We start from the raw sequence: 6,584 nt of genomic DNA on the forward strand, positions 1-6,584 counted from the left end.
TCTTTTTGTTCTTCGTTTGCTGTCACGGTGGCTGAACCGGGCTATCTTTCGATTCAGACGGCGTGGGTTGGTCTTGGTCCGCGATGCAGTGCTTGGCCGGCAAGACCGGGGAATCATTGGGGCGTTCGCGCGCGGAGGAGAGCCGCATTGTACACAAGTGCGGCGAACAGGTCTTCATCCTTTGGCTTTGGGGCTGACACGTCTCTAGATCATCGTAATTGTCTATTCAATGTAAAAAACTCCGTTCTCATTCCCCTCCAACGCAAACATGGCCTTGTTCTATCCCTGAGCTGTATTCCTATCACTGCTCGGACATCAGAACTTGCCCGCTTTCTACCAAGCCCAGGACCGTATCCCATCGCTCAGCAAACCGCTCCGCCTCATCGAAATTGATGTCGAAGAGTGGCCTATCGCCGGCGAGATACTCCCAGTCATCCATCCACTGGTGTTTGATGTGCCTCACCACCGGAAACAACACGGCGAGCAAGTGCGCCATCGGAGCCGGGTCCGTGTCGGCGATGACTGTGTACCCCACACCCAACGTCGTGAGCACGCTCTTTGACGGGGCGACTGGCCCTGCCGGTGGCCCGGCACTGCCGTCCATCGTTAATTCCAGATGCTGCAGGCATGTGTGGCGCGCAGCAACAGCTAAAATTCGAAGGGTCAGCTGACTCCCCGGCGTCAAGTTTGGATGAGTGAGGCGGAGCTGCTGGAGGCGCGGGAGCTGCTGGAGGAGCTCGGCAATGGCCGCGTCGTCCAGGGCACCAAACCCGCCGGGCGCCATCAACGTCACGTTGGTTAGACCGGGGAAGTTGCCTAGGTGGGGGAATGCCGTTGCGTCGATTTGCCACGAGCAGTCCGCCTCCCATCGCGACAGCAACTCATAGTTGGAGTTCCTGATGACGAAGCGGCGCAGTGAGCTGCGCGCCGCCTCGAGTGCATCGAGCGCGGAAAAGAGCCGCGAGACGAGTGCGGTCGTCGCAGAAGGAAGCTCAGGTTCAAATGAGATAAGCTCCAGCGAATATGTGCGTATGGCGTGCAGGAATCGAGGGGCGTGAATGAGATTGGTCTCAGACCAGACACAGCGCTTTAGGGCCGGGAAGGTCGTGTCCCTGGGAGGTGTGTCAATGTCGCCTCTAACGCGCAGTTCTACCAGATTTGCCAGTGACTCGGGATAGTGATTAAGAGACGGTGCAATGGCCAACTCTTCAAGATGGTCAATCGTGCATATGAATGTCGCTATCGATTCCGCCAGAAAGGGGTCTGCGTGTATCTTCGAATCCGTGTGGAGAGTCAAGGCTCGAATAGGCAATTTGCGGGCAGCAATAAGAGGGAGCATGGAAAGTGCGCCCTGTTCAATGCCCCACAGGACGAGGACGCTGATTTTCAGCGACAGCAGGACGCGAAGAAGCAGGACGACCTCCGGAGTATCTTCAGTGTTAACACTGGTCCACCACAGCTGTTCAAGTGCAGGAAACACACAATCCCAGGGAAGCCATGTTGCAAACAACGTCAAGATGCTCGTTTCTAGCCGCCTGGTGTCGGTGGGCTCAACTTGAAGGTAGAACTTCTTGATGAGATGGAAGTACCGCGCTGGGCGGTCCAAGTCTGATAAGACGAACGGACGCAGCTGACGCTACAGAGGATCGTCGTGAATAAGCGGCTGCTCACAAATGTGTATACAGGTATAGAACGCACCACTTCCCACGTGCCTTTGTGTTTTTCGGTGAGTGTCACCAGGTCAGGTGGAAAGCAGCGGAGCAGGTTTATCACTACTCTTTCCCCTGGCATCAAGAAGCGCCCATCTGCCCAGAGCTGCTCCAACGCAAAGTGCGAGAAAAGCTGTGAAGTCCGCGCTAGCCGCGCGAGATCTGCACGGGTGGTTGTGGCCGCGCCCCGGGTTGTGTCGCTGGCGCGACATGCTGTACCACCTGGAGCACAATTTCGGGGATACGGAGGCAGGGCCCATGTGGCGGGGTGTGTGGTGGTGGTGGTGCGGAGCAACCTGTGAAAAGAAGTGTCACACCGATACTTGATTGATTGATTTCATTCCACACGACATTCGGCCAGCACCGCCATCTTGGCCTCTCCCTCGTGCCCGCACACTCCCACACCCGGCCTCAATAGCCCTCGCAAGCTCTTCAGGGAGAAGGTGCATCGCGTGCGGGACCATCTCGCAGTCTAACCAGCTCACTCAGCATCACTGACAGAAGCAGAAATGTATTGGGTTGCACACCTTATATTGTACTTTAGGGACACGCCATCGCTCATCCTAGCTACAGCTTAAGCGTCGTAAAGCGTGGCCGAGGGCGTATCATTTCCCTGTAATGAAGAAGGCACGCGTCAGGGCAAGAAGGACAGGCTGCAACAAAAGTTTGAGACACACTTTGAAGATTCTACCCAACACTTCTTTTCTTGACCCATGGACGAGTGTCCGCCGCAGGAGGGTGGCATAAACGGCATAGCCACTATTGTAGAGTAGAAGAGGTGATGAACCGCAAATTGTGCCTCATCAGCCGCCGGTTGCTAAAGCCATGACCGCTAAAGGCGAGATGTATCCATCGTATGGGTTTCTGAGGTCTGAGATGCGATGAATTATGGGGTCGACAAGAGTTGTTTTAAACTCACCAAGGTTATTTCGAAGAATAGAATTGGCGGCGTGGCCACTGGGAGTCCCTCCAATAGCGCTCTGCATTCTTGGGAAATACGACCCCGACATCGCTTCCACCGCAATGAGCGCGACCGAAGCCAAAACTCGAAACGCGCGCGGAGATGATGGCTGTCTAGCCTGAAGTACTGTTTCTGCAGTAGGTTCGGTCGCCCGCATTGACCAAGGAGAAGGTTACCGGCTGGTGAAGGCGAAGAGGTAAGGACGAGACGACGGGCCTATTTTGTCGAGCCGCACAGGCGGGCCCAAGCCTCCAAGCGCCGGGTGGAGGACAGGATAGGGAGGGGAAGTGAAGTGAAAGAGTAGCGTTGTGCGTGTTTTCGTATGTGTTGTGAGAAGCGGTCCGACCGCGCGCAGGCTGCCCACTCGCGCAGAAAAAGGCCGACTAGTATGGCTTTCTGACGGATGCGGTCTTCTCCTCACGAGTCACGAGTACCACAGGAAGTTATTGAGTGCATGTGAGAGAGGGTCCGGGACGCGGACGAGGCGATCCGCTTCGCCCCCGTTTGGCCTGTAGAAACGCGTAAGGGCAAGAAGAAAGGGATACAGTAGGATGCGCACCTGTAGTCTATCCAGCTCGACATTCCGCGCTGTTGTCCGCCCTTCCGGCTTCGAACGGGTGGAGGACATCGGAAGAAAGTCTTCGGATGTTGGGAGTACTCGGCACGAGGGAAGATGGATCGTGCGTGGGTCGACGTGCTGCACGGCAGATTGTCTGTCGAAGCAACGAGAAGCAAGCATACTCCCCCCCCAACGAATGCCGAATGCCGCGAAAGAGCATGGAGGCGGTCGGAAAGACAGACGCGGGGGGCGGCGAGCGGGAGGATGGAGAGTATGAGACTGCTTGTGAAGACTTTCGGGGGGTGAGAAGCAAGCCACTGGGAGAAACGGTCAGGAAGAGCAAGAACGAAGGGATGCAGCTTGACTTGGCGCACCTGTCTCCCGTCCAGCTCCACATCTGCTCTCCGCCCTTCTTGCCTCGGCCGCATAGCAGACACCATGAGACAGCAGCGTCTTTCGATACTGGAAGGACTTGGCGCGAGGGAGGACGAGTCGCGGGCGCTTGAAAAGGCAGATCGTCAATCGAGCCAGCGAGAAATAGAGCAAGCGTACACACCTTGCATGCCCTCCCCAAACCGCCACTCGTAAGGCTCTCCGGGTGCCGCGGCGTCTGCTACACGACGAGAGGCCCGGCCGACGCCGGTGTAGCAGGAACTTGGGTTGTGGCAGCGCCGCAGCGGAGGCGCCGGGCGGGCGGTGGGCGCTAGCAATCGTGGCGAAGGCGCGGAGGACGGGGAGCACAATAGAGATGGTCTGTGCCCGTTCCCGGCGGCGGAGAGCAGCTCCCGCCGTTCGCGACATGGGGGTTGCGAAGAAAGATGGGTTTGACGTGGCACGTGCGTGACGGCACGGTCCGTGCGCGCCACGTCAATCACGCGCAGATCCTCCATTACCTTGCTTCCTTTTCCCCTCCACACCGGGCTCTGTGCATCTCGCTGCGGCCGTCTTGCTCCTCCGCCCGCAATGCCGACCGACGGCTGGCGCTAGCCACTCCACCTCGCGACACCAAGCCCGGCGTGTGCCCGCTTCTGCTCACCGCCATCGCGAGCTGTCCTCGTTGCAGGGTGATCAGCCGCGCTCGCATGCCTTCGTAGCGGACAGGGAGGGAGACGAGCTCGGTTGGGGAGGTGGCTTATCGAGGATTGGGGTTGGGGTTGGAAAGACTCCACATGCGAGAGGCGGATGATGATAGGGCAGCTAGGTGCGTTTCGCGGTTCTCTGTGTTGCTATTCCCGCTCACTGGATGTGTAGAGGATTATGTACCGCACTACTCATGAAATGACATGTGCCGACTTTTCTCAGCTTGTTCGCCCCGCATCGCACGAATATACGCGGGCACGGTGACGAATGCATATCGTGGCCGAGTGCTCGCCGTTCTGCGTTGAGATGCTGGAGTCTCGATGAAGAATAACTTGGAGCGCCGGCTAATCAGCAACGGCTCGGAGTCGGCTTTCTGGGCAGCGAGTACGCGTTGAGCAAGATCCAACGACGGGCCCGGGGCGGACGGTGGGACTGCTGTCGCGTGGCGAGCAGGAAACTCGAAGCGCAGCATGGCGGACGACGGAGTGCTGAGAGGCGGGTAAGAGAACACACCTTCCGTATCCCCTTTTCAAGCTCACGGCTCGCCGACAACTCGTGGCCGCCTGCTGGAGGAAATTAGTCTGATTCCCTCCAACCTCAATCCGGCTGAATGACGCAAGCTCCGGCCAGCGCTACTGGATAAGTGACGGTGCTTTACGACGTCGCACTTCCTGTGTGGGAACTGGACGTGGCAACACGCGAGATACTCGGGGAATGGAAATGGGCGTCTCCGGCATCTGGTTGCCTCGGTAAGCTTTCATTATCCAAATCTATGCTTGCCGATTAGGAAACTAGGATTCCCGGGAACTGAACAAGTTCTATCGAGAGGAGCTCCAGCCTCCCGCGGTGCCTCTGGCCCGTGCCGCGTAAGGATAAGCAGCAATTGGTCGTAGTTTCCGTTAGTTGTCTTTCCGAGTATTCAGAATGTGAAGGCTTGGCCACGATTCATGGATAGTTCAAACAATGGGCCTGCGCTAAGTTGCTCGAGCGACCGCCCAAAGTTGAGTAACCACTCGACAATGTACGGAGTAGCGTCAACTTAAACGCACCTTGCTCGATGACAGAAAAAAGACACGATCGTGAACGACGAGCCGGAGCCGCCCTGGCCTTCAACATTCTCTGCAACGTCTCGAATGTTGCGTCTCTCCTCCAGCATGGTGGCGCCATGGCTGGAGGTTGCCCGGCCCGGGTTCGGCTCCGGCTCAGAGCATTTGCAGCGCAAGTGTGTCATTTTACCTTTTTACCTGTGTATTCTCCACCAGCATGGTCGGCTCAGGGAAAGAGGCGAGACGACGAACAAAAGAGCTTGAGGGTATGATTATGCGCTGTCTGGATACGGAGTACCCCGGAGCAACGCCCGGTGCCGGCCGCGGCGCGAACTGCGGACCGTGACTTGCGGGAAAGCCTGCGCCAGCCATGCTAACCGCACTTGAGTGGGGCCGATTTGGGCGAAAGACGGACTTGCGCGGCGGAGGGGAAGTTGGAACGGATGTAGTGGAGGGAGGTCCGTCGTGGGTGAAAGGAGGAGGAAAGAAGATTGAAGGAGGGCTGGAGGGAAGCAGCTCAGAGCTTAGAAAGGGGAAGGCGGACATAGGTACACGCACCTTGTAGTCAATCACCGGCAAAGCGGCCCCCGGGCCGGCCGGCGTTTTTCCATCCCATCGTTGTGTAGCCGCCGTGGAGAGAGCGAGCGTCCTAGCCATTGCGGGCAGACAATTTCTGCGGCGGAGGGGAAATGTGTCAGCCCATGCGGCGGTAAGAAAGCGCAGGACACACCTTCTGAGTCAGAGCTTCCTTAACTTGAAGTCTTGAACGCGGCTGCTACCACTGCTGGCCTTCAAGTTGGCAGAAGTCAGCAAGCGGCTAGGGTCTGGGCTTCGCCCGTGGCGGACGGTGTAGCTGTGTAACACGGGGTTCTTCAGCGTGGCGCCGTTGGCTAGCGCGCTGCACGATAGCGTTGAGATACATGCCACCCGGGCCGGGACGGACAGTGTCACGGTCGCGAGCTGCTGGGTGCGAGAATGAGCGCTAGTTGTGTTCTGGGGATCCGTGTCAGCTGACCTCCGCCAGGGGAGCTTCGCCTCGCTTGTGAAAAGTCGGCTTGTGGCCCAGCATGTCGCCAGAGATCCAGAGAAAAGAAGTACTCGTCTTCACCGCGGTACTGCTAATCTGCCAGTGTCAGCTCTCACAAACAACCCCGTGACTCGCCTGCCTCCGCCCCCCCGCGAACGCGCCTGTCGCGGTGGTGGTGGTGGTGGTCGTGTCGTAAGTTGAC

Source organism: Mycena indigotica, assembly GCF_014461135.1.
Source record: "Mycena indigotica strain 171206Taipei chromosome Unknown Mind.scaff0011, whole genome shotgun sequence".
Classification (NCBI taxonomy): Eukaryota; Fungi; Basidiomycota; class Agaricomycetes; order Agaricales; family Mycenaceae; genus Mycena; species Mycena indigotica.